Below are 26591 nucleotides of genomic sequence, written 5' to 3'. Positions count from 1 at the left end.
GGGGAAGGGCATTCCAGAGATGTGGGGCAGTCAGTGAAAAAGGTTTAAGGCGGGAGAGGGCTTTAGATACAAAGGGGGTAGAAAGAAGACATCCTTGAGAAGAACGCAAGAGTCTGGATGGTGCATACCGAGAAATTAGGGATGAGATGTAAGGAGGGGCAGAAGAATGTAAAGCTTTAAAAGTGAGGAGAAGAATGGAGTGTGAGATGCGGGATTTGATCGGAAGCCAGGAGAGGGATTTCATGAGGGGAGATGCTGAGACAGATCTAGGAAAGAGTAGAGTGATTCTGGCAACAGCATTTAGGATAGATTGTAGGGGAGACAGGTGAGAGGCAGGAAGGCCGGACAGCAGGAGGTTACAGTAATCAAGACAGGAGAGAATGAGGGCCTGAGTCAGAGTTTTAGCAGTCGAACAACAGAGGAAAGGGCGTATCTTAGTTATATTGCGGAGGAAAAAGCGACAAGTTTTAGAAATGTTTTGAATGTGAGGGGCGAATGTGAGAGAGGAGTCGAACGTGACCCCTAGGCAGCGTGCTTGGGCTACTGGGTGAATGATTGTAGTTCCAACAGTAATGTGGAAGGAGGTATTAGGGCCAGGTTTGGGAGGAAGTATGAGGAGCTCTGTTTTAGCCATGTTGAGTTTAAGGCGTCGGAGGGCCATCCAGGATGATATAGCAGAGAGACATTCAGAAACTTTGGTTTGTACAGCAGGTGTAAGGTCAGGTGTTGAAAAGTATATTTGTGTGTCGTCGGCATAGAGGTGATAATTAAACCCAAAAGATGTTATTAGGTCACCTAGAGAGAGTGTGTACAGAGAAAAGAGAAGAGGTCCCAGGACAGAGCCCTGGGGTACCCCCACAGAGAGATCAATAGAGGAGGAGGAGGTGTTAGCAGAAGAGACACTAAAAGTACGATGGGAGAGGTAGGATGAGATCCAGGATAGAGCTTTGTTCCGAATACCTAGAGTATGGAGAATGTGGAGGAGAAGAGGGTGGTCCACGGTGTCAAATGCTGCAGAGAGGTCGAGTAATATGAGCAGAGTGTAATGACCTCTGTCTTTGGCAGCATGGATCTCGTCAGTTATTTTAGTGAGGGTTGTTTCCGTGGAGTGAGCAGTGCGGAAGCCAGATTGTAGAGGGTCTAGGAGAGAATAAGTGTTGAGAAAATGGAGCAAGCGAGAGAATACAAGACGTTCAAGTAGTTTAGAGGCAAAAGGCAGGAGGGAGACAGGTCGATAGTTAGAAAGACAGGTAGGGTCAAGCTTGCTGTTTTTGAGTAATGGTATGACTGTTGCATGTTTGAAGGAGGATGGAAAGGTTCCAGAGCAGAGGGAGGAGTTAAAAATGTGTGTAAGCGTAGGGATTATAGTAGGAGCTAGAGGTTTTAGGAGATGGGAGGGAATGGGGTCAAGAGGGCAAGTGGTAGAGGGAGAAGAGGAGATCAACAGCGACACATCCTCCTCTGAGACAGTGGAAAAAGACTCAAGGAAGGCAGGAGGAGAGTTAGGAAGAGGTGTAGGATGGGGGGAAGAAACAGGGGATGTTCTGCCGTATGGATTCCACCTTTTCCTTAAAATAGTCTGCAAAGTCCTGAGCGGAGATGGAGGAAGGAGAGGCAGCTGAGGGTGGTTTGAGTAGAGTATCAAAGACAGAGAACAGTCGGCGTGGGTTAGACTTGTGCATGTTATTAGTGCAGAAAAGTAGGCTTGTTTAGCTTGCGAGAGGGCAGAGTTGAAACAGGATAGCATAAATTTGTAGTGAAGGAAGTCTGCGAGAGTGTGAGACTTCCTCCAGAGGCGTTCAGAGGAACGAGTGGAGGAACGCAGCATGCGCGTGTGGGAATTTAGCCAGGGTCTAGGGTTAGAAGGGCGAGGGCGGCAGAGAGAAAGCGGGGCATGTAGATCAAGAGATGAGGACAAGACAGAGTTGTACTTTCTGACCAGGTTGTCAGGGTCTGTAGCAGAGCTGAGAGAGGAGAGGGAGGAGTGTAAAGTGGACTCAAAGTCAGGTAAGTGAATAGAGCGCAGGTTTCTGCAGAACCGGGGGGTAGATGGAGGTGGAGAAGGGGAGAAGCGAGATAAAGAGAATGAGATGAGATGATGGTCAGAGAGAGGAAAAGGGGAAATGGAGAAATCAGAGAGAGATAAGTTTTTAGTGAAAACCAGGTCTAAGTAGTGGCCATCCTTGTGGGTGCTGGCTGCAGTCCACTGTTGAAGGCCAAAAGAAGAGGTAAGAGAAAGAAAGCGGGAAGCCCAAGAGAGAGAGGGGTCATCAATGTGGCAATTGAAGTCCCCAAGGAGAAGAACAGGGGAGTCTGAGGAGAGAAAGAAAGAGAGCCAGGATTCAAAGTGAGAGAGAAAGGCAGAAGGGGGATGAGTAGAGGTAGGTGGGCGATAGATGACCGCCACATGAACAGGGAGAGGAGAGAAGATCTGGACAGTGTGAGCCTCAAAGGAGGGAAAAGCAAGAGAGGGGGGAATAGGAAGGGTTCGGTAACGGCAGACAGAGGAGAGCAGGAGCCCCACGCCTCCACCCCTGCCATCAGGGCGCGGTGTGTGTGTGTGTATCAGTGTGTCTGTATCTGTGTGTGTGTGTGTGTGTATCAGTGTGGCTTTTTTGGCGATAAGCTGGTGATAAGTGGCTTATCGCTGCTTACTGCATGAGGGCCTTAGGGAGGATTTGTTCCTTTAAAGTACACCTAGTTTGGCATAGGATTTGGATGTCAGGGTATCAATGTGCAACCCAAATGTTAAATGGGAGTTGAATGATCAGATATTTCAAACAAGTAACAGGGGCTAGGATGGTTTTAGAGCTGGTTTTTATCTGAAGCTCTGTCATTGGCAGCTTTAGCAATTTAGCTCTGGTCCCAAATACCATTGTTACAGTCTTGTCAGTGTTTAAAATCAGTTTGTTTTGGGAAATCCAGTTTCAAGTCTCAAAAATCAGATTGAAGTACGTGTTCAAGGTCAGAGAGGCGAGGGCTGCGTGCATATAGGATAAGATCTAAGGCCTCTCACAATAACCCGTTAGGAATATTAATTCCTCATCTATCCGACATAAGTATAAAATATAGTCTACCAAGACCCCTAATACAGAGTTACCCACCTTATACGGGAGCAGCTGCCAGACGAGTATAGTAAATGTATCTTATTTCTTTTGCCACTGGAGGGCAGCGTGGAGTTGCAAGGAGTGGCGCCCGTAAGGACGACGTGCCAGTTAGGCGGAAGGAGAAGCGCACACACTTTTATGTGAAACGGATATATTTTGGGAGGGATTTAGTAGTCTGAGTAAGAAAATTAACCATTTAAATATGTACAGATTTAATCCCACTTTTGGAAATTAGGGATGTTGCCTAAAAGTTTGAGAATGCATAAAGTGCCACCCATGGGCTTTAATGAAGCAGCATTTGTGGGCTAAATGGAACAGCATTCTGTATAAAGGTATTTTGGACTCGATATAAATAATTGATGCCAAAAACTAATATTATGTAAATTGAGAATGGAAAAATCTTCAACACAAACGTACAGAATGTGATATTCTGAGAGATCTTACAGATGTTATCAAATCCCACAATGAATATATAGAAAATGTCTGTATAGAACGAGTCAAACAAGAATATGCCAATAAAACGTTTAATTGGGAGATACAGGGGCCACAATTCAGGTCATTTAGCTGAAAGAAGAGAAGCCGGTCAGCCGGTAGAGCAGGTCAGCCGGTCAGCCAGTAGAGCAGGTCAGCAGGTCAGCCAGAAGAGCAGGTCAGCCGGTCAGCCGGTAGAGCAGGTCAGCCGGTCAGCTCTGAGATCAGCATTACTTATATCCCCTAAACGTTGTCCCCTGCATGTAATGCTGCAGAACAGCCTACACTGCATATACTGTACATGAGATACTTAACCCTTTCTTTTCGCTCGACTAATCTGAATGATTTGCTAATTGGTTTGTAATTAGAGAGATATTTGTAGCAGAATCCCATGTATGTTATTTTTACCTTTTTAGATACCGTTTTGTGTAATAAAATATATGAGATCAGAGGGGCTTCCTGTTTGCACTCGTGTTTTGGCAGAAGTGTATATGTGACCCTATAAATCTCCCTCACACCTGGGCTTGGCAGCGTGACACTAGTGCAGCGTCCTGGGGAAGAATCACTGAGCTGTTAGCAATAGATACAACGGATAGAAAAGACACTACACATAGGTTTGATTAAAGAGAGTATTTTATTGAAATAATGAATCTCTTTGCTGGGAGGGGCCTGCAGCACATTGCAGAGCGATATAGTAACACGCAGAGCAATGCATTGCAGGCCCCTCCGGCAGCAAAGGGGTGAAGACCAATGCAGGGTGTATAAAGATCTCACTGATAATTCATGCACAAAGTGCAGTTTGTTGCTGTGATCCAGAGGAAGGCGAAACATAACCCCTGCTGTGCAATGGGGGAAAAAAATTCCTTCCTGACCCCATTAAATGGCGATCGGATGGTCCCTGGATCACTGCGCAGTGAGATCAGATGGAGCAGCACAGATCAGCGTTGTTATACACAGGGGCACACTCAGTATATAGAGATGCAGGTGATGGGGCCCTTGTGCCCCTGTGTATAACTCACCTGCTCCCCCATCCCCCTGCATATCTATCCCATTCACCCCTTTTCCTCCCGCATACCTCGCAGGGCCGGCCGGCCATTAGGCGGTCGCCTAGCGCGCAGAGGTCCTAGGGGCGCATTAATAATCATTATTATTTTTTCCTCTTATTATTTTATTTATTTATCTTTTTTTTTAAATTATTATTCTTTTTTTTATCCAGTATTTTGGCGCCCTTTTATTTTTATTTTGCGTTGCGCTGGGGTGCGGTCGCACCCCCCTGCAGCCCCGATATCTACGCCACTGTTTATTTTATTATTTTATTTATCTTATTATTTTTTATACAACTGGGGCACAAATTTTAAGTTTTGCCTCGGGCGCATGAAACCCGTGCTCTGGCCCTGCTCCTTGTTCTCTCTCACCCTCTCACGCCCAATATCCCTATCTCCCTCTAGTACCTGCCCCTCCCTCAGCCTTCCTGATCTTATCTGCCTCTCCTGCGGTCAAACCAACTTCTCAGGGCCCCTAGAATACCCCTGTATCTACGCCCTGGCTCCTCTGCTACCTGCACCTGGCTTCTTCTCCGCCTAAAAAAGGTGAAGCAGCAGATCTGTCCGCACCTCTCGTATTCTCCTACCTGCTCCCGGGGTCTTCTCCTCCGCCTAAAAAAGGTGAAGCAGCAGATCCGGCCACACCTGTCGTATGCTCCTTGGTCATCGTACACCACGTCTGCGTCATCGGCCGCCTTGTAGCCCACCTCATTGTTCCACTTGACGCCCGCTTTGTCGTATGCCTCGTCGTCCGCCTCGTAGCCCGCCTCGTCGTCTGGTGGCACAAAGGGCACCACCTTCGTGCGTGTCCTGATCTGCAGGAGACATGAAGTGTTTGTAACCAGGGACAGTGATACTCTGTATCGCAAGAGCTCCTGTGCCACTTATACCCCATCCCCAATACCACGTTATACCGCCCTCCACAGGGCAAATACCCGTTATACCCACCTCCCCAGGCCCAGTACCCAGTTATACAACCTTCCCAAGGCCCAGTACCCTGTTATACGCCCCTCCCCAGGCCCAGTACTCGTTATACCCACCTCACCAGGCCCAGTACCCATTATATACCCCTCCCCAGAAGGTCATGTTTCTATTTATCAAAAATACATTGAGTTACCTCTGGTTTTCAGGCATGTCCTGGGGGAGTTATCACAGAGACACAGAAACGTCGCTGAGTTTGGGTTAGTAACTCCCTTAACTTCTCAGCAGTTGAATTCCCCATTAGGCGCTTAGCACGTTAAAAACAAGCGTTGCTATTTCTCTGCATGAAGTTGCAGGTAATTGGAAGAGTTACACAGTGACGGCTATTTCATCACTCACCTTCTTCCCCCGAAACGGTCTTTTCTGTCTTATTTCCGGCTTCACATCGGATATCCATATCCATTCTTGGCCTCTGATCTGTATGCAAGGCAATGCTTTAAGACAGGGTTGCACAACCTTTTCCCCCTGCTCCCCCCTCCACCTTCCCCACCTTGTCTCCGACGTTCTGATGTAACGACGTCATGTGATATCACGTTGCTATGGCAATGCCACATCATGTGACGCCACGTTGCTATCGCCAGAAGCCACCGGAGACAAGGAAAGGGAACTTACAGAGGCCTTGCACGCGATCTCCGGCATTTAATTTAAATGCTGTGGGGAAGAGCGAGGGGCCTCTGTAAGCGCCGAGCCCCTCCTCCCAAGAAAATGTCGTGCCCCTTGATTTGCGCACCCCTGCTTTAAGAGATATTCTGGGACCCTCCAACTCCTCCATCGGACCCTTCCTCATATTGACTGACCTTGCAGTGCTCTGCACTGACTTGCACTGACCTGCTATGGTGCCTCTCAAAATACCATGCTAACTCATTCTGAACATACATGTGTCCTTTTTACATGTTACTCAGCTTGTATGGGCCACAGACAGCTTTCCCGGGGTCCAGGACTAGTTTCCACCGGGGACACTCACCCATGGGTCGGCGACTTTGCGAGAACCCACCCCCCCCAACCTGTTTTCTCTTGCACTGCCATAGACAACAACATTTCGGCCTGCTGGTCTTTCTCAGGTAAAGTGGCTAAACCCACTAAATCCAGCAAAGAAAGGCCAGCAGCCGAAACATTGTAGTCTGTGGCACAATAAATTATCTTTTTTTATTCAAATCCGTGTGCCCTTTCCCATCAATCATATTGTATCCATTGGACGAAATGCCGGTCTTCCCTGAGACTAAGGGGCACCGGTAAAAGTATCACTACTTATTGTTTTTTTTTGGTGTGCAGCAAATCCCCATCATTTTTGCGTTCTCTTGCTCTGCCCCAATCTGACACACCACCTTGCTCTCTCACCCCCCTCTTAGACTCCCCTGTCACCCTTTCCTTCCTCAAAGGATGTCCTTTAATCAGATCTTACCCAAATTGTCTCCATCTCCCTTGGAAATGTTCTGTCTTTAAGCTGTGCGGCTCCTCTTGATCCGAACTTTCTTAGCTGACCCCTTTAGGTTTCGGCTCCGAGGGTCTAAAAAATAAGCGACTCCGAAAAGATGTGAAATATGCGCACGGGTCCTAATGGGGCACTGAGGGGGAGACTTAAATACTAGTAAATATAATCTACTGTGCTAACAAATATAATCTATTAACTAAGAAATATAACTTATTAAACGAAGAAATATAATTTATTAAACTAACAAATATAACTTATTAAACTAAGAAATATAACTTATTAAACTAAGAAATATATTTTATTAAACTAAGAAATATAACTTATTAAACTAAGAAATATAACTTATTAAACTTAGAAATATAATCTATTAAACTAAATAAATATCTATTAAACTAAATAAATATCTATTCAACTAAATAAATATAATCTATTTAAAAACAATACAATAAAAAGCTGGAGAAATGATACGTCAACCAAGCAACAGATGTGATGCCAATAAGCGTTGAACTCCTTGCAGATCCACCGTCAGCTGGTTGTGGCAGAAAGTGGTGACATACAGTAGAACAGAGTGGTTGAGCTGTAACCACGGCAGTCAGGTCAGAAATCAACACAATATTTTTTGAAATTTAGAATGAGAATGTTCTGTATGTCACATTCTGGGCTCAGACTCTGAGCCCTGTCACATGTTAGCAGCTTGTGATAATAGAAAGTATCCATATACTGGTATGTGATAAGAAACATGAAGGTCATTTTATAATGGGTCCCATAACCTGCTTTATATGAAGTATCATTTTACACTAATTAGTAGAGATGTTACATTTTGAAAAATAGCACTTCTGGCGACATTGTTCATTTTCTCTACAAATGATAAATGAAAAAGTTGGATAAAACGTTATATGTGTGTGTGCGCGCGCAATATATATATATAGAGGTATCAGTACCGTGTTAGCCGAGCTTCAATAATCAAAAAATAAATAGATAATACCGTTCTGTGGCTAACGAAATGCTTTTATTTGTGCGAGCTTTCGAGATACACTGATCTCTTCTTCCGGCGATGTTACAATGAATGAAGCAAGCAAAAGGTATACTTAAAAACAGTGTCTCTTGGAATGTTATCTGTGCTGGTCCTTCCCCCGGTGTGGATGTGTTTTATGCCTAGAGACAGCTGTGTGTGCATAGATATAGCACAGTATGTTAAATTACGCTGCGGGGTCATGTGACGTCACCCTCGTCAAATGCCGCTGCAGGTCACATGACGCCGCATCAAGGTAAGGGGGGGGGGCGCGAGCACCGGCAGGGGGGCGAGCTGCAAAAGTTTGTGCTCCCCTGGTATAACCAATAAATAATATAGCTGATATAGCAATTTGGTTGTGGCTAGAGAGAGATTATAATGGCAGTGAGAATTAGTGGTCAGAATTAATAACAGTGCAATTACTAAAAAGTAGCTGTAATAAAATAATAATAAACACTATGCCTAAACACAATAAAAGTCCAGAAACCTAGCTCTAATAGCTATGTTATAACTCAATCATAAAAGGATCCAATTCGGGCGTCCTCTGGAGCCCTGGCAGCTCTCTTCAGGGAAACAACCACCTCCTCGATAGATATCTAAACAAAAAAAAGAAGAGAAAGTGCCCGCTCCATGTGTAAATTCGGTTTAACAATTTCATTTCCTGGACAAGATAAAAATAGCAAACTCACAAACATCCGTTTGGTAAAAGCATTGTGTGAGACAGGCTCGGGCTCCGTGGTAATCCGGTGGTCACTCCGCAGCTCCAGACTTTGGACGATGACCGGGAAACTCGATAGGCTGCGCCCCTCGCAGTGTGGTCCTCCAGCAATCTGTGGTATGTTGTGGTTCCACTGTAAATCCGGTGTCTCGTCTTGGTCGCGTACCAACTTCCCTTCCGGCGTCAGGACGTATAGTGTGGCAATAGCAACGAGAAGAAAGTACTGAGGTGGGGTTGGATCCTCCTCGGTTATTTCTTGTTTTATTAATAAATAATTTACTATATTTTAATCTCTGGTGCGCATTGTGTGCATTTTTCTTCTTGTCTGCACAGTGCTTCAGATGCTGCATCTGAAAAAATGCCGGTGGATCGGGATGTGAGGTAGGAAAGTGACGTCCGCGCCGGAACGTTATTGCCACGCCTCCAAATATTTATTGCCATGCCCCCAATCGCACCCGCTGCATACCCTGCAAAGCCATAAAAAAGCTCAGGCTTCAGCAAGTGTATTGCAGCGTGTGTGCCTTCCCTCCGTCTGAAATACTATAGACGCAGCCTTATCGACGCTTACTAAATAGGCCCGTGTCTCTCTCTCTCTCTCTGTGTCTCTCTCTCTCTCTCTGTGTCTCTGTCTCTCTCTGTGTCTCTGTCTCTCTCTGTGTGTCTCTCTGTGTCTCTGTCTCTCTCTCTGTGTCTCTGTCTCTCTCTGTGTGTCTCTGTTTCTCTCTGTGTGTCTCTGTCAAAAGAACATTTCAGTATTGCCAAAGCGTGAGTAAAAGGGGGTGTGGGACAATGATTACACGAATACTAGGGGGTACGGTATAATGGTTATACAGTACATTACTTTTGTCTCTCTCTCCCTATGTCCCTCTCTCTGTCTCTCTCTCATTCTCTGTCTCTCTCTCTCTCTGTGTCTCTCTCTCATTCTCTGTCTCTCTCTCATTCTCTGTCTCTCATTCTCTGTCTCTCATTCTCTGTCTCTCTCTCATTCTCTGTCTCTCTCTCTCATCCCTGTATGATAGGTATGTTCCAACTCTATTTTTTGCTCTTCTTTTCCGTTTGAGAGGAGGGAGTCCCTCACCTCTTCAGCCACACACCAGGAACGCTGGGTTGCTTTCAGACGCTCGGAGAGGCGGATACAGTCGTGGATTGCAGGCACTGATTTATCTGGTAAGTACCGCAAACATGCTTGAACAAGGGCCGTAGACATTTTATTTGATGGTTTAGATTATCATTGTCTGTGGTTGTTAGTTATTGGTATTAGAGTTTTTTGATGTTGTTACGAATCAAATACATTTTGAAGTAGTAATCCCCTCCGAACTGGGCATTCCTGGCCAATAATGCCCTGGCTGTAAGAGTTGAAGGGCCCAAGCAAAGCCCCCACCTCTATACACACTAACACTGCAGGGGCATCAGAGTGTCTTGTTGTCATGGCAACAGGGGGTGTCACGTGATGTAATTTGTTTAATAAATTATTTTTTAAGGTGTCCCGGTTTTTCATTTTCGAAATCTGGTCACCCTATTGATCAAGCAGAAAAAGTGAAGAAACAATTGTAGTTTTGCTAATGGACGTCATTTTGGCATATCATTCGCTTTGAGGATACCCATTAATATGAAGAAAAATAACATCGATTCCCAATGTAGCCCCCCTTCCCTGGGCCAATCGCAGATCGGGCCCCCCTCCTCTGTACTAGGGTCTGGCTACGTGTCTGAGTGTGGTGCATACCTGCTGGCAACAGGGGGGCCTGAGTCTCCCGCGATGGTATGGGGGATGACAGGATCAGGTTTCTGGGGTGAATGCCTCCGTCTTATCAGAGCAGGATGAAATTTCTCTTCAGAAGGACTTGGAGAGACTGGAAACGTGGGCAGGTAAATGGCAAATGAGGTTTAATACAGATAAATATAAGGTTATGCATTTGGGATGCAAGAATAAAAAGGCGACTTACAAATTAAATGGAGATATATTGGGGGAATCCTTGATGGAGAAGGATTTAGGGGTGCTTGTAGACAGCAGGCTTAGCAATAGTGCCCAATGTCATGCAGTAGCTGCAAAGGCAAACAAGATCTTATCTTGCATCAAACGGGCAATTGATGGAAGGGAAGTAGACATAATTATGCCCCTTTACAAAGCATTAGTAAGACCACACCTTGAATATGGAGTACAATTTTGGGCACCAATCCTAAGAAAAGACATTTTGGAACTAGAGAGAGTGCAGAGAAGAGCCACCAAATTAATAAAGGGGATGGACATTCTAACTTATGAGGAGAGGCTAGCTATATTGGATTTATTTACATTAGAAAAGAGGCGTCTAAGAGGGGATATCATAACTATATACAAATATATTCAGGGACAATACAAGGAGCTTTCAAAAGAACTATTCATCCCACGGGCAGTACAAAGGACTCGGGCCATCCCTTAAGGTTGGAGGAAAGGAAATTTCACCAGCAACAAAGGAAAGGGTTCTTTACAGTAAGGGCAGTTAAAATGTGGAACTCATTACCCATGGAGACTGTGATGGCAGATACAATAGATTTGTTCAAAAAAAGGTTGGACATCTTTTTAGATGGGACAGGTATACAGGGATATACCAAATAAGTATATATGGGAAGGATGTTGATCCAGGGATTAATCCGATTGCCAATTCTTGGAGTCAGGAAGGAATTAATTTTTCCCCTTAATGGGGTTTTTTGTTTGCCTTCCTCTGGATCAATAAGTAAGTATCTGTTGTCTGAATTTAGCATAGGTTGAACTTGATGGACGTACGTCTTTTTTCAACCTCATCTATTATGTAACTATGTATGTAATGGTGCAGCGCCTCCATCTCTGAGCCCCAGGAATACGGGTGGAATCCTTCCAGAGAGTCCCCCCCCCCCCCTCGGGGATGAGAGATTCCAGTCTCACACTGTATATCTTTAAAAGCAGCCGCAGCTCTTTATTCACAGCAGCAGAATAGCAGCAACAAGACTATATATCAGGTACAGGGTGTCTTCCTCCACACAGGACTGCTCTCCCTCAGGATGGTCTCTGTGTCCCTGCCACCACCCCAGGTCAAGGGCACCCAGGGTGGGGCTAGCTCTTCCCTCGCCCCCTAAACAGGGTGAGAGGAATTGGTCCACCTCCCTAACTAAGGTTGCATCAGCTCTACTCAGAGGCTGATGGCTCCCCTTCTCCAACGGCCAATTGATATAGGCTCTCTCTGTCACCCTGGGCCAGCCAGGTGACAGACTCAGCAGACTCTAACTCTGGACTGAACTCTTAACTCTGACACACACTTCTACTAAATAGGAAGTGCACTGCTCTTTATGATATTGGCAGGCACTGCCCCTGTGTCTCTGCCTACCACACAGGGTCAGGTACCAATTTCAGGAATGTCCCGTTATTAGCGTAAACACAACAGAGTTCCATGGATCTAGCATTAAGACTGTAAGCTCTGCAGGCCAGGGATTTCCTTTCCTATTGTCTGATTTTGTTTGTTGCACTTATTGTACTATAATTCTCTGTACTGTATTGCCTCTCTTATAAAGCGCTATATAAATAAATATTTACATACATAATATATCTTAATGCATCTTAAGACACCTTAGAGTTCCCTCTATAAGACACTTTATGGTCCACTCAAGTGAATAGTCTGTAAGTAGGGTGACCATTCGTCCCGGTTTTGCCGGGACAGTCCCGTTTTTTTCTGCCCTGTCCCGATTTTAGCTCTGTCCCGGTTATGTCCCGGTTTTTGTCCCTGGTCCCGGTATTGCGGGGCAGCGGCGGTGAGGAGAATGCGGCGGCCGGTAAGTATTTTCTATGTGTGTGTGTGAATGCTGCCGGGGAGACTGAATGAAGGAGAATGCAGGGGGCGGGACTTAGAATGCCGGCCGGCCCGCAGGGGATTGGTTGCAGGCAGGTCAGAGGAAGCCGGGGGCGGGACTTCCGCTTTGTGCAGAGCACAAGTGTCTTCCCGCTCCCGGCTCCTCTGTTCGCGGTGAGTGTCCCCTTTCTGTCCCGGGTCCCAGCCAGGGGGGGTAATAGGAGGTGGTAGCGGGGGTGCGCCTACCTTTGTACCACCTTGTACCTTTGCCCCCCTGGCGCTCCCACCATTGCCCCCCCGGCGCTCCCACCATTGCCCCATCGGCACTCCCACCTTTGCCCCCCGGCGCTCCCACCTTTGCCCCATCGGCACTCCCACCTTTGCCCCCCGGCGCTCCCACCTTTGCCCCCCCCCCCCCGGCGCTCACAGCTTTGCCCCCCGGCGCTCCCACCTTTGCCCCTCCGGCGCTCACAGCTTTGTGTGTGTGTGTGTGTGTGTGTGTGTGTGTGTGTGTGTGTGTGTGTGAATCAGTGGGTGTGTGTGGGTGTGTGTATCTGTGTGTGTGTGTATGTGTATCAGTGTGTGTGTGTGTGTGTGTGTGTGTGTGTGTGTGTATGTGTATCAGTGTGTGTGTGTGTGTGTGTGTGTGTGTGTGTGTATGTGTATCAGTGTGTGTGTGTGTGTGTGTATGTGTATCTGTGTGTGTGTATTTGTGTGTATGTGTGTGTGTGTGTGTATGTGTATCTCTGTGTGTTTGTGTATCTGTGTGTGTGTGTGTGTGTATCTGTGTGTGTGTGTATCTGTGTGTATCTGTGTGTGTGTGTGTGTGTGTGTGTGTGTGTGTCAGTGTGTGTGTGTGTGTGTGTGTGTGTGTGTGTGTTTCAGTGTGTGTGTGTGTGTGTTTCAGTGTGTGTGTGTGTTTCAGTGTGTGTGTGTGTGTGTGTGTGTGTATCAGTGGGTCTGTGTGTGTGTGAATCAGTGGGTGTGTGTGTGTGTGTGAATCAGTGGGTGTGTGTGTGTGTGTGTGTGTGTGTGTGTGAATCAGTGTGTGTGTGTGTGTGTGTGTGTGAATCAGTGTGTGTGTGTGTGTGTGTGTGTGTGTGTGTGTGTGTGTGTGTGTGTGTGTGTGTATTAGTGGGTGTGTGTGTGTGTGTGTGTGTGTATCAGTGTGTCTGTATCTGTGTGTGTGTGTATTGTATTGTATTGTATGTCTTTATTTATATAGCGCCATTAGTGTACATAGCGCTTCACAGTAGTAATACATGTGGTAATCAAATAAATAACAGATAATATAAAAAACATATCATGGGAATAAGTGCTTTAGACATAAAAGTAACATTTCGGAAGAGGAGTCCCTGCCCCGAGGAGCTTACAGTCTAATTGGTAGGTAGGGAGAACGTACAGAGACAGTAGGAGGGAGTTCTGGTAAGTGCGTCTGCAGGGGGTCAAGCATTATGTATCGTGTTTAGAATATCCACAGTGCTATTCATATGCTTCTTTAAGCAAGTGTGTCTTAAGGTGGGTCTTAAAGGTGGATAGAGAGGGTGCTAGTCGGGTACTGAGGGGAAGGGCATTCCAGAGATGTGGGGCAGTCAGTGAAAAAGGTTTAAGGCGGGAGAGGGCTTTAGATACAAAGGGGGTAGAAAGAAGACATCCTTGAGAAGAACGCAAGAGTCTGGATGGTGCATACCGAGAAATTAGGGATGAGATGTAAGGAGGGGCAGAAGAATGTAAAGCTTTAAAAGTGAGGAGAAGAATGGAGTGTGAGATGCGGGATTTGATCGGAAGCCAGGAGAGGGATTTCATGAGGGGAGATGCTGAGACAGATCTAGGAAAGAGTAGAGTGATTCTGGCAACAGCATTTAGGATAGATTGTAGGGGAGACAGGTGAGAGGCAGGAAGGCCGGACAGCAGGAGGTTACAGTAATCAAGACAGGAGAGAATGAGGGCCTGAGTCAGAGTTTTAGCAGTCGAACAACAGAGGAAAGGGCGTATCTTAGTTATATTGCGGAGGAAAAAGCGACAAGTTTTAGAAATGTTTTGAATGTGAGGGGCGAATGTGAGAGAGGAGTCGAACGTGACCCCTAGGCAGCGTGCTTGGGCTACTGGGTGAATGATTGTAGTTCCAACAGTAATGTGGAAGGAGGTATTAGGGCCAGGTTTGGGAGGAAGTATGAGGAGCTCTGTTTTAGCCATGTTGAGTTTAAGGCGTCGGAGGGCCATCCAGGATGATATAGCAGAGAGACATTCAGAAACTTTGGTTTGTACAGCAGGTGTAAGGTCAGGTGTTGAAAAGTATATTTGTGTGTCGTCGGCATAGAGGTGATAATTAAACCCAAAAGATGTTATTAGGTCACCTAGAGAGAGTGTGTACAGAGAAAAGAGAAGAGGTCCCAGGACAGAGCCCTGGGGTACCCCCACAGAGAGATCAATAGAGGAGGAGGAGGTGTTAGCAGAAGAGACACTAAAAGTACGATGGGAGAGGTAGGATGAGATCCAGGATAGAGCTTTGTTCCGAATACCTAGAGTATGGAGAATGTGGAGGAGAAGAGGGTGGTCCACGGTGTCAAATGCTGCAGAGAGGTCGAGTAATATGAGCAGAGTGTAATGACCTCTGTCTTTGGCAGCATGGATCTCGTCAGTTATTTTAGTGAGGGTTGTTTCCGTGGAGTGAGCAGTGCGGAAGCCAGATTGTAGAGGGTCTAGGAGAGAATAAGTGTTGAGAAAATGGAGCAAGCGAGAGAATACAAGACGTTCAAGTAGTTTAGAGGCAAAAGGCAGGAGGGAGACAGGTCGATAGTTAGAAAGACAGGTAGGGTCAAGCTTGCTGTTTTTGAGTAATGGTATGACTGTTGCATGTTTGAAGGAGGATGGAAAGGTTCCAGAGCAGAGGGAGGAGTTAAAAATGTGTGTAAGCGTAGGGATTATAGTAGGAGCTAGAGGTTTTAGGAGATGGGAGGGAATGGGGTCAAGAGGGCAAGTGGTAGAGGGAGAAGAGGAGATCAACAGCGACACATCCTCCTCTGAGACAGTGGAAAAAGACTCAAGGAAGGCAGGAGGAGAGTTAGGAAGAGGTGTAGGATGGGGGGAAGAAACAGGGGATGTTCTGCCGTATGGATTCCACCTTTTCCTTAAAATAGTCTGCAAAGTCCTGAGCGGAGATGGAGGAAGGAGAGGCAGCTGAGGGTGGTTTGAGTAGAGTATCAAAGACAGAGAACAGTCGGCGTGGGTTAGACTTGTGCATGTTATTAGTGCAGAAAAGTAGGCTTGTTTAGCTTGCGAGAGGGCAGAGTTGAAACAGGATAGCATAAATTTGTAGTGAAGGAAGTCTGCGAGAGTGTGAGACTTCCTCCAGAGGCGTTCAGAGGAACGAGTGGAGGAACGCAGCATGCGCGTGTGGGAATTTAGCCAGGGTCTAGGGTTAGAAGGGCGAGGGCGGCAGAGAGAAAGCGGGGCATGTAGATCAAGAGATGAGGACAAGACAGAGTTGTACTTTCTGACCAGGTTGTCAGGGTCTGTAGCAGAGCTGAGAGAGGAGAGGGAGGAGTGTAAAGTGGACTCAAAGTCAGGTAAGTGAATAGAGCGCAGGTTTCTGCAGAACCGGGGGGTAGATGGAGGTGGAGAAGGGGAGAAGCGAGATAAAGAGAATGAGATGAGATGATGGTCAGAGAGAGGAAAAGGGGAAATGGAGAAATCAGAGAGAGATAAGTTTTTAGTGAAAACCAGGTCTAAGTAGTGGCCATCCTTGTGGGTGCTGGCTGCAGTCCACTGTTGAAGGCCAAAAGAAGAGGTAAGAGAAAGAAAGCGGGAAGCCCAAGAGAGAGAGGGGTCATCAATGTGGCAATTGAAGTCCCCAAGGAGAAGAACAGGGGAGTCTGAGGAGAGAAAGAAAGAGAGCCAGGATTCAAAGTGAGAGAGAAAGGCAGAAGGGGGATGAGTAGAGGTAGGTGGGCGATAGATGACCGCCACATGAACAGGGAGAGGAGAGAAGATCTGGACAGTGTGAGCCTCAAAGGAGGGAAAAGCAAGAGAGGGGGGAATAGGAAGGGTTCGGTAACGGCAGACAGAGGAGAGCAGGAGCCCCACGCCTCCACCCCTGCCATCAGGGCGCGGTGTGTGTGTGTGTATCAGTGTGTCTGTATCTGTGTGTGTGTGTGTGTGTATCAGTGTGGCTTTTTTGGCGATAAGCTGGTGATAAGTGGCTTATCGCTGCTTACTGCATGAGGGCCTTAGGGAGGATTTGTTCCTTTAAAGTACACCTAGTTTGGCATAGGATTTGGATGTCAGGGTATCAATGTGCAACCCAAATGTTAAATGGGAGTTGAATGATCAGATATTTCAAACAAGTAACAGGGGCTAGGATGGTTTTAGAGCTGGTTTTTATCTGAAGCTCTGTCATTGGCAGCTTTAGCAATTTAGCTCTGGTCCCAAATACCATTGTTACAGTCTTGTCAGTGTTTAAAATCAGTTTGTTTTGGGAAATCCAGTTTCAAGTCTCAAAAATCAGATTGAAGTACGTGTTCAAGGTCAGAGAGGCGAGGGCTGCGTGCATATAGGATAAGATCTAAGGCCTCTCACAATAACCCGTTAGGAATATTAATTCCTCATCTATCCGACATAAGTATAAAATATAGTCTACCAAGACCCCTAATACAGAGTTACCCACCTTATACGGGAGCAGCTGCCAGACGAGTATAGTAAATGTATCTTATTTCTTTTGCCACTGGAGGGCAGCGTGGAGTTGCAAGGAGTGGCGCCCGTAAGGACGACGTGCCAGTTAGGCGGAAGGAGAAGCGCACACACTTTTATGTGAAACGGATATATTTGGGGAGGGATTTAGGAGTCTGAGTAAGAAAATTAACCATTTAAATATGTACAGATTTAATCCCACTTTTGGAAATTAGGGATGTTGCCTAAAAGTTTGAGAATGCATAAAGTGCCACCCATGGGCTTTAATGAAGCAGCATTTGTGGGCTAAATGGAACAGCATTCTGTATAAAGGTATTTTGGACTCGATATAAATAATTGATGCCAAAAACTAATATTAAGTAAATTGAGAATGGAAAAATCTTCAACACAAACGTACAGAATGTGATATTCTGAGAGATCTTACAGATGTTATCAAATCCCACAATGAATATATAGAAAATGTCTGTATAGAACGAGTCAAACAAGAATATGCCAATAAAACGTTTAATTGGGAGATACAGGGGCCACAATTCAGGTCATTTAGCTGAAAGAAGAGAAGCCGGTCAGCCGGTAGAGCAGGTCAGCCGGTCAGCCAGTAGAGCAGGTCAGCAGGTCAGCCAGAAGAGCAGGTCAGCCGGTCAGCCGGTAGAGCAGGTCAGCCGGTCAGCTCTGAGATCAGCATTACTTATATCCCCTAAACGTTGTCCCCTGCATGTAATGCTGCAGAACAGCCTACACTGCATATACTGTACATGAGATACTTAACCCTTTCTTTTCGCTCGACTAATCTGAATGATTTGCTAATTGGTTTGTAATTAGAGAGATATTTGTAGCAGAATCCCATGTATGTTATTTTTACCTTTTTAGATACCGTTTTGTGTAATAAAATATATGAGATCAGAGGGGCTTCCTGTTTGCACTCGTGTTTTGGCAGAAGTGTATATGTGACCCTATAAATCTCCCTCACACCTGGGCTTGGCAGCGTGACACTAGTGCAGCGTCCTGGGGAAGAATCACTGAGCTGTTAGCAATAGATACAACGGATAGAAAAGACACTACACATAGGTTTGATTAAAGAGAGTATTTTATTGAAATAATGAATCTCTTTGCTGGGAGGGGCCTGCAGCACATTGCAGAGCGATATAGTAACACGCAGAGCAATGCATTGCAGGCCCCTCCGGCAGCAAAGGGGTGAAGACCAATGCAGGGTGTATAAAGATCTCACTGATAATTCATGCACAAAGTGCAGTTTGTTGCTGTGATCCAGAGGAAGGCGAAACATAACCCCTGCTGTGCAATGGGGGAAAAAAATTCCTTCCTGACCCCATTAAATGGCGATCGGATGGTCCCTGGATCACTGCGCAGTGAGATCAGATGGAGCAGCACAGATCAGCGTTGTTATACACAGGGGCACACTCAGTATATAGAGATGCAGGTGATGGGGCCCTTGTGCCCCTGTGTATAACTCACCTGCTCCCCCATCCCCCTGCATATCTATCCCATTCACCCCTTTTCCTCCCGCATACCTCGCAGGGCCGGCCGGCCATTAGGCGGTCGCCTAGCGCGCAGAGGTCCTAGGGGCGCATTAATAATCATTATTATTTTTTCCTCTTATTATTTTATTTATTTATCTTTTTTTTAAAATTATTATTCTTTTTTTTATCCAGTATTTTGGCGCCCTTTTATTTTTATTTTGCGTTGCGCTGGGGTGCGGTCGCACCCCCCTGCAGCCCCGATATCTACGCCACTGTTTATTTTATTATTTTATTTATCTTATTATTTTTTATACAACTGGGGCACAAATTTTAAGTTTTGCCTCGGGCGCATGAAACCCGTGCTCTGGCCCTGCTCCTTGTTCTCTCTCACCCTCTCACGCCCAATATCCCTATCTCCCTCTAGTACCTGCCCCTCCCTCAGCCTTCCTGATCTTATCTGCCTCTCCTGCGGTCAAACCAACTTCTCAGGGCCCCTAGAATACCCCTGTATCTACGCCCTGGCTCCTCTGCTACCTGCACCTGGCTTCTTCTCCGCCTAAAAAAGGTGAAGCAGCAGATCTGTCCGCACCTCTCGTATTCTCCTACCTGCTCCCGGGGTCTTCTCCTCCGCCTAAAAAAGGTGAAGCAGCAGATCCGGCCACACCTGTCGTATGCTCCTTGGTCATCGTACACCACGTCTGCGTCATCGGCCGCCTTGTAGCCCACCTCATTGTTCCACTTGACGCCCGCTTTGTCGTATGCCTCGTCGTCCGCCTCGTAGCCCGCCTCGTCGTCTGGTGGCACAAAGGGCACCACCTTCGTGTGTGTCCTGATCTGCAGGAGACATGAAGTGTTTGTAACCAGGGACAGTGATACTCTGTATCGCAAGAGCTCCTGTGCCACTTATACCCCATCCCCAATACCACGTTATACCGCCCTCCACAGGGCAAATACCCGTTATACCCACCTCCCCAGGCCCAGTACCCAGTTATACAACCTTCCCAAGGCCCAGTACCCTGTTATACGCCCCTCCCCAGGCCCAGTACTCGTTATACCCACCTCACCAGGCCCAGTACCCATTATATACCCCTCCCCAGAAGGTCATGTTTCTATTTATCAAAAATACATTGAGTTACCTCTGGTTTTCAGGCATGTCCTGGGGGAGTTATCACAGAGACACAGAAACGTCGCTGAGTTTGGGTTAGTAACTCCCTTAACTTCTCAGCAGTTGAATTCCCCATTAGGCGCTTAGCACGTTAAAAACAAGCGTTGCTATTTCTCTGCATGAAGTTGCAGGTAATTGGAAGAGTTACACAGTGACGGCTATTTCATCACTCACCTTCTTCCCCCGAAACGGTCTTTTCTGTCTTATTTCCGGCTTCACATCGGATATCCATATCCATTCTTGGCCTCTGATCTGTATGCAAGGCAATGCTTTAAGACAGGGTTGCACAACCTTTTCCCCCTGCTCCCCCCTCCACCTTCCCCACCTTGTCTCCGACGTTCTGATGTAACGACGTCATGTGATATCACGTTGCTATGGCAATGCCACATCATGTGACGCCACGTTGCTATCGCCAGAAGCCACCGGAGACAAGGAAAGGGAACTTACAGAGGCCTTGCACGCGATCTCCGGCATTTAATTTAAATGCTGTGGGGAAGAGCGAGGGGCCACAGACAGCTTTCCCGGGGTCCAGGACTAGTTTCCACCGGGGACACTCACCCATGGGTCGGCGACTTTGCGAGAACCCACCCCCCCCAACCTGTTTTCTCTTGCACTGCCATAGACAACAACATTTCGGCCTGCTGGTCTTTCTCAGGTAAAGTGGCTAAACCCACTAAATCCAGCAAAGAAAGGCCAGCAGCCGAAACATTGTAGTCTGTGGCACAATAAATTATCTTTTTTTATTCAAATCCGTGTGCCCTTTCCCATCAATCATATTGTATCCATTGGACGAAATGCCGGTCTTCCCTGAGACTAAGGGGCACCGGTAAAAGTATCACTACTTATTGTTTTTTTTTGGTGTGCAGCAAATCCCCATCATTTTTGCGTTCTCTTGCTCTGCCCCAATCTGACACACCACCTTGCTCTCTCACCCCCCTCTTAGACTCCCCTGTCACCCTTTCCTTCCTCAAAGGATGTCCTTTAATCAGATCTTACCCAAATTGTCTCCATCTCCCTTGGAAATGTTCTGTCTTTAAGCTGTGCGGCTCCTCTTGATCCGAACTTTCTTAGCTGACCCCTTTAGGTTTCGGCTCCGAGGGTCTAAAAAATAAGCGACTCCGAAAAGATGTGAAATATGCGCACGGGTCCTAATGGGGCACTGAGGGGGAGACTTAAATACTAGTAAATATAATCTACTGTGCTAACAAATATAATCTATTAACTAAGAAATATAACTTATTAAACGAAGAAATATAATTTATTAAACTAACAAATATAACTTATTAAACTAAGAAATATAACTTATTAAACTAAGAAATATATTTTATTAAACTAAGAAATATAACTTATTAAACTAAGAAATATAACTTATTAAACTTAGAAATATAATCTATTAAACTAAATAAATATCTATTAAACTAAATAAATATCTATTCAACTAAATAAATATAATCTATTTAAAAACAATACAATAAAAAGCTGGAGAAATGATACGTCAACCAAGCAACAGATGTGATGCCAATAAGCGTTGAACTCCTTGCAGATCCACCGTCAGCTGGTTGTGGCAGAAAGTGGTGACATACAGTAGAACAGAGTGGTTGAGCTGTAACCACGGCAGTCAGGTCAGAAATCAACACAATATTTTTTGAAATTTAGAATGAGAATGTTCTGTATGTCACATTCTGGGCTCAGACTCTGAGCCCTGTCACATGTTAGCAGCTTGTGATAATAGAAAGTATCCATATACTGGTATGTGATAAGAAACATGAAGGTCATTTTATAATGGGTCCCATAACCTGCTTTATATGAAGTATCATTTTACACTAATTAGTAGAGATGTTACATTTTGAAAAATAGCACTTCTGGCGACATGGTTCATTTTCTCTACAAATGATAAATGAAAAAGTTGGATAAAACGTTATATGTGTGTGTGCGCGCGCGCAATATATATATATAGAGGTATCAGTACCGTGTTAGCCGAGCTTCAATAATCAAAAAATAAATAGATAATACCGTTCTGTGGCTAACGAAATGCTTTTATTTGTGCGAGCTTTCGAGATACACTGATCTCTTCTTCCGGCGATGTTACAATGAATGAAGCAAGCAAAAGGTATACTTAAAAACAGTGTCTCTTGGAATGTTATCTGTGCTGGTCCTTCCCCCGGTGTGGATGTGTTTTATGCCTAGAGACAGCTGTGTGTGCATAGATATAGCACAGTATGTTAAATTACGCTGCGGGGTCATGTGACGTCACCCTCGTCAAATGCCGCTGCAGGTCACATGACGCCGCATCAAGGTAAGGGGGGGGGGGGCGCGAGCACCGGCAGGGGGGCGAGCTGCAAAAGTTTGTGCTCCCCTGGTATAACCAATAAATAATATAGCTGATATAGCAATTTGGTTGTGGCTAGAGAGAGATTATAATGGCAGTGAGAATTAGTGGTCAGAATTAATAACAGTGCAATTACTAAAAAGTAGCTGTAATAAAATAATAATAAACACTATGCCTAAACACAATAAAAGTCCAGAAACCTAGCTCTAATAGCTATGTTATAACTCAATCATAAAAGGATCCAATTCGGGCGTCCTCTGGAGCCCTGGCAGCTCTCTTCAGGGAAACAACCACCTCCTCGATAGATATCTAAACAAAAAAAAGAAGAGAAAGTGCCCGCTCCATGTGTAAATTCGGTTTAACAATTTCATTTCCTGGACAAGATAAAAATAGCAAACTCACAAACATCCGTTTGGTAAAAGCATTGTGTGAGACAGGCTCGGGCTCCGTGGTAATCCGGTGGTCACTCCGCAGCTCCAGACTTTGGACGATGACCGGGAAACTCGATAGGCTGCGCCCCTCGCAGTGTGGTCCTCCAGCAATCTGTGGTATGTTGTGGTTCCACTGTAAATCCGGTGTCTCGTCTTGGTCGCGTACCAACTTCCCTTCCGGCGTCAGGACGTATAGTGTGGCAATAGCAACGAGAAGAAAGTACTGAGGTGGGGTTGGATCCTCCTCGGTTATTTCTTGTTTTATTAATAAATAATTTACTATATTTTAATCTCTGGTGCGCATTGTGTGCATTTTTCTTCTTGTCTGCACAGTGCTTCAGATGCTGCATCTGAAAAAATGCCGGTGGATCGGGATGTGAGGTAGGAAAGTGACGTCCGCGCCGGAACGTTATTGCCACGCCTCCAAATATTTATTGCCACGCCCCCAATCGCACCCGCTGCATACCCTGCAAAGCCATAAAAAAGCTCAGGCTTCAGCAAGTGTATTGCAGCGTGTGTGCCTTCCCTCCGTCTGAAATACTATAGACGCAGCCTTATCGACGCTTACTAAATAAGCCCGTGTCTCTCTCTCTCTCTCTGTGTCTCTCTCTCTCTCTCTGTGTCTCTGTCTCTCTCTGTGTCTCTGTCTCTCTCTGTGTGTCTCTCTGTGTCTCTGTCTCTCTCTCTGTGTCTCTGTCTCTCTCTGTGTGTCTCTGTTTCTCTCTGTGTGTCTCTGTCAAAAGAACATTTCAGTATTGCCAAAGCGTGAGTAAAAGGGGGTGTGGGACAATGATTACACGAATACTAGGGGGTACGGTATAATGGTTATACAGTACATTACTTTTGTCTCTCTCTCCCTATGTCCCTCTCTCTGTCTCTCTCTCATTCTCTGTCTCTCTCTCTCTCTGTGTCTCTCTCTCATTCTCTGTCTCTCTCTCATTCTCTGTCTCTCATTCTCTGTCTCTCATTCTCTGTCTCTCTCTCATTCTCTGTCTCTCTCTCTCATCCCTGTATGATAGGTATGTTCCAACTCTATTTTTTGCTCTTCTTTTCCGTTTGAGAGGAGGGAGTCCCTCACCTCTTCAGCCACACACCAGGAACGCTGGGTTGCTTTCAGACGCTCGGAGAGGCGGATACAGTCGTGGATTGCAGGCACTGATTTATCTGGTAAGTACCGCAAACATGCTTGAACAAGGGCCGTAGACATTTTATTTGATGGTTTAGATTATCATTGTCTGTGGTTGTTAGTTATTGGTATTAGAGTTTTTTGATGTTGTTACGAATCAAATACATTTTGAAGTAGTAATCCCCTCCGAACTGGGCATTCCTGGCCAATAATGCCCTGGCTGTAAGAGTTGAAGGGCCCAAGCAAAGCCCCCACCTCTATACACACTAACACTGCAGGGGCATCAGAGTGTCTTGTTGTCATGGCAACAGGGGGTGTCACGTGATGTAATTTGTTTAATAAATTATTTTTTAAGGTGTCCCGGTTTTTCATTTTCGAAATCTGGTCACCCTATTGATCAAGCAGAAAAAGTGAAGAAACAATTGTAGTTTTGCTAATGGACGTCATTTTGGCATATCATTCGCTTTGAGGATACCCATTAATATGAAGAAAAATAACATCGATTCCCAATGTAGCCCCCCTTCCCTGGGCCAATCGCAGATCGGGCCCCCCTCCTCTGTACTAGGGTCTGGCTACGTGTCTGAGTGTGGTGCATACCTGCTGGCAACAGGGGGGCCTGAGTCTCCCGCGATGGTATGGGGGATGACAGGATCAGGTTTCTGGGGTGAATGCCTCCGTCTTATCAGAGCAGGATGAAATTTCTCTTCAGAAGGACTTGGAGAGACTGGAAACGTGGGCAGGTAAATGGCAAATGAGGTTTAATACAGATAAATATAAGGTTATGCATTTGGGATGCAAGAATAAAAAGGCGACTTACAAATTAAATGGAGATATATTGGGGGAATCCTTGATGGAGAAGGATTTAGGGGTGCTTGTAGACAGCAGGCTTAGCAATAGTGCCCAATGTCATGCAGTAGCTGCAAAGGCAAACAAGATCTTATCTTGCATCAAACGGGCAATTGATGGAAGGGAAGTAGACATAATTATGCCCCTTTACAAAGCATTAGTAAGACCACACCTTGAATATGGAGTACAATTTTGGGCACCAATCCTAAGAAAAGACATTTTGGAACTAGAGAGAGTGCAGAGAAGAGCCACCAAATTAATAAAGGGGATGGACATTCTAACTTATGAGGAGAGGCTAGCTATATTGGATTTATTTACATTAGAAAAGAGGCGTCTAAGAGGGGATATCATAACTATATACAAATATATTCAGGGACAATACAAGGAGCTTTCAAAAGAACTATTCATCCCACGGGCAGTACAAAGGACTCGGGCCATCCCTTAAGGTTGGAGGAAAGGAAATTTCACCAGCAACAAAGGAAAGGGTTCTTTACAGTAAGGGCAGTTAAAATGTGGAACTCATTACCCATGGAGACTGTGATGGCAGATACAATAGATTTGTTCAAAAAAAGGTTGGACATCTTTTTAGATGGGACAGGTATACAGGGATATACCAAATAAGTATATATGGGAAGGATGTTGATCCAGGGATTAATCCGATTGCCAATTCTTGGAGTCAGGAAGGAATTAATTTTTCCCCTTAATGGGGTTTTTTGTTTGCCTTCCTCTGGATCAATAAGTAAGTATCTGTTGTCTGAATTTAGCATAGGTTGAACTTGATGGACGTACGTCTTTTTTCAACCTCATCTATTATGTAACTATGTATGTAATGGTGCAGCGCCTCCATCTCTGAGCCCCAGGAATACGGGTGGAATCCTTCCAGAGAGTCCCCCCCCCCCCCCTCGGGGATGAGAGATTCCAGTCTCACACTGTATATCTTTAAAAGCAGCCGCAGCTCTTTATTCACAGCAGCAGAATAGCAGCAACAAGACTATATATCAGGTACAGGGTGTCTTCCTCCACACAGGACTGCTCTCCCTCAGGATGGTCTCTGTGTCCCTGCCACCACCCCAGGTCAAGGGCACCCAGGGTGGGGCTAGCTCTTCCCTCGCCCCCTAAACAGGGTGAGAGGAATTGGTCCACCTCCCTAACTAAGGTTGCATCAGCTCTACTCAGAGGCTGATGGCTCCCCTTCTCCAACGGCCAATTGATATAGGCTCTCTCTGTCACCCTGGGCCAGCCAGGTGACAGACTCAGCAGACTCTAACTCTGGACTGAACTCTTAACTCTGACACACACTTCTACTAAATAGGAAGTGCACTGCTCTTTATGATATTGGCAGGCACTGCCCCTGTGTCTCTGCCTACCACACAGGGTCAGGTACCAATTTCAGGAATGTCCCGTTATTAGCGTAAACACAACAGAGTTCCATGGATCTAGCATTAAGACTGTAAGCTCTGCAGGCCAGGGATTTCCTTTCCTATTGTCTGATTTTGTTTGTTGCACTTATTGTACTATAATTCTCTGTACTGTATTGCCTCTCTTATAAAGCGCTATATAAATAAATATTTACATACATAATATATCTTAATGCATCTTAAGACACCTTAGAGTTCCCTCTATAAGACACTTTATGGTCCACTCAAGTGAATAGTCTGTAAGTAGGGTGACCATTCGTCCCGGTTTTGCCGGGACAGTCCCGTTTTTTTCTGCCCTGTCCCGATTTTAGCTCCGTCCCGGTTATGTCCCGGTTTTTGTCCCTGGTCCCGGTATTGCGGGGCAGCGGCGGTGAGGAGAATGCGGCGGCCGGTAAGTATTTTCTATGTGTGTGTGTGAATGCTGCCGGGGAGACTGAATGAAGGAGAATGCCGGGGGCGGGACTTAGAATGCCGGCCGGCCCGCAGGGGATTGGTTGCAGGCAGGTCAGAGGAAGCCGGGGGCGGGACTTCCGCTTTGTGCAGAGCACAAG

General features: G+C 45.9%; 1 long non-coding RNA gene across 2 annotated transcripts in view; it reads left to right on the top strand.

Moving 5' to 3' along the window:
- LOC142485400 (uncharacterized) overlaps window positions 1-26591 on the top strand; it is an 84451-nt gene that overhangs the window by 18328 nt on the left and 39532 nt on the right. For both annotated transcript variants that reach the window (XR_012798455.1, XR_012798456.1), the window contains 4 exons: window positions 9098-9145; window positions 9826-9931; window positions 22984-23031; window positions 23712-23817. This is a non-coding gene — a long non-coding RNA (uncharacterized LOC142485400). The remainder of the gene's footprint in view (window positions 1-9097; window positions 9146-9825; window positions 9932-22983; window positions 23032-23711; window positions 23818-26591) is intronic.

The sequence above is a fragment of the Ascaphus truei genome, unplaced genomic scaffold, assembly GCF_040206685.1.
Source record: "Ascaphus truei isolate aAscTru1 unplaced genomic scaffold, aAscTru1.hap1 HAP1_SCAFFOLD_588, whole genome shotgun sequence".
In the NCBI taxonomy this organism is placed as follows: Eukaryota; Metazoa; Chordata; class Amphibia; order Anura; family Ascaphidae; genus Ascaphus; species Ascaphus truei.
Note: the sequence above shows the minus strand (reverse complement) of the source record. Positions and strands in the feature narration are given on the sequence as shown.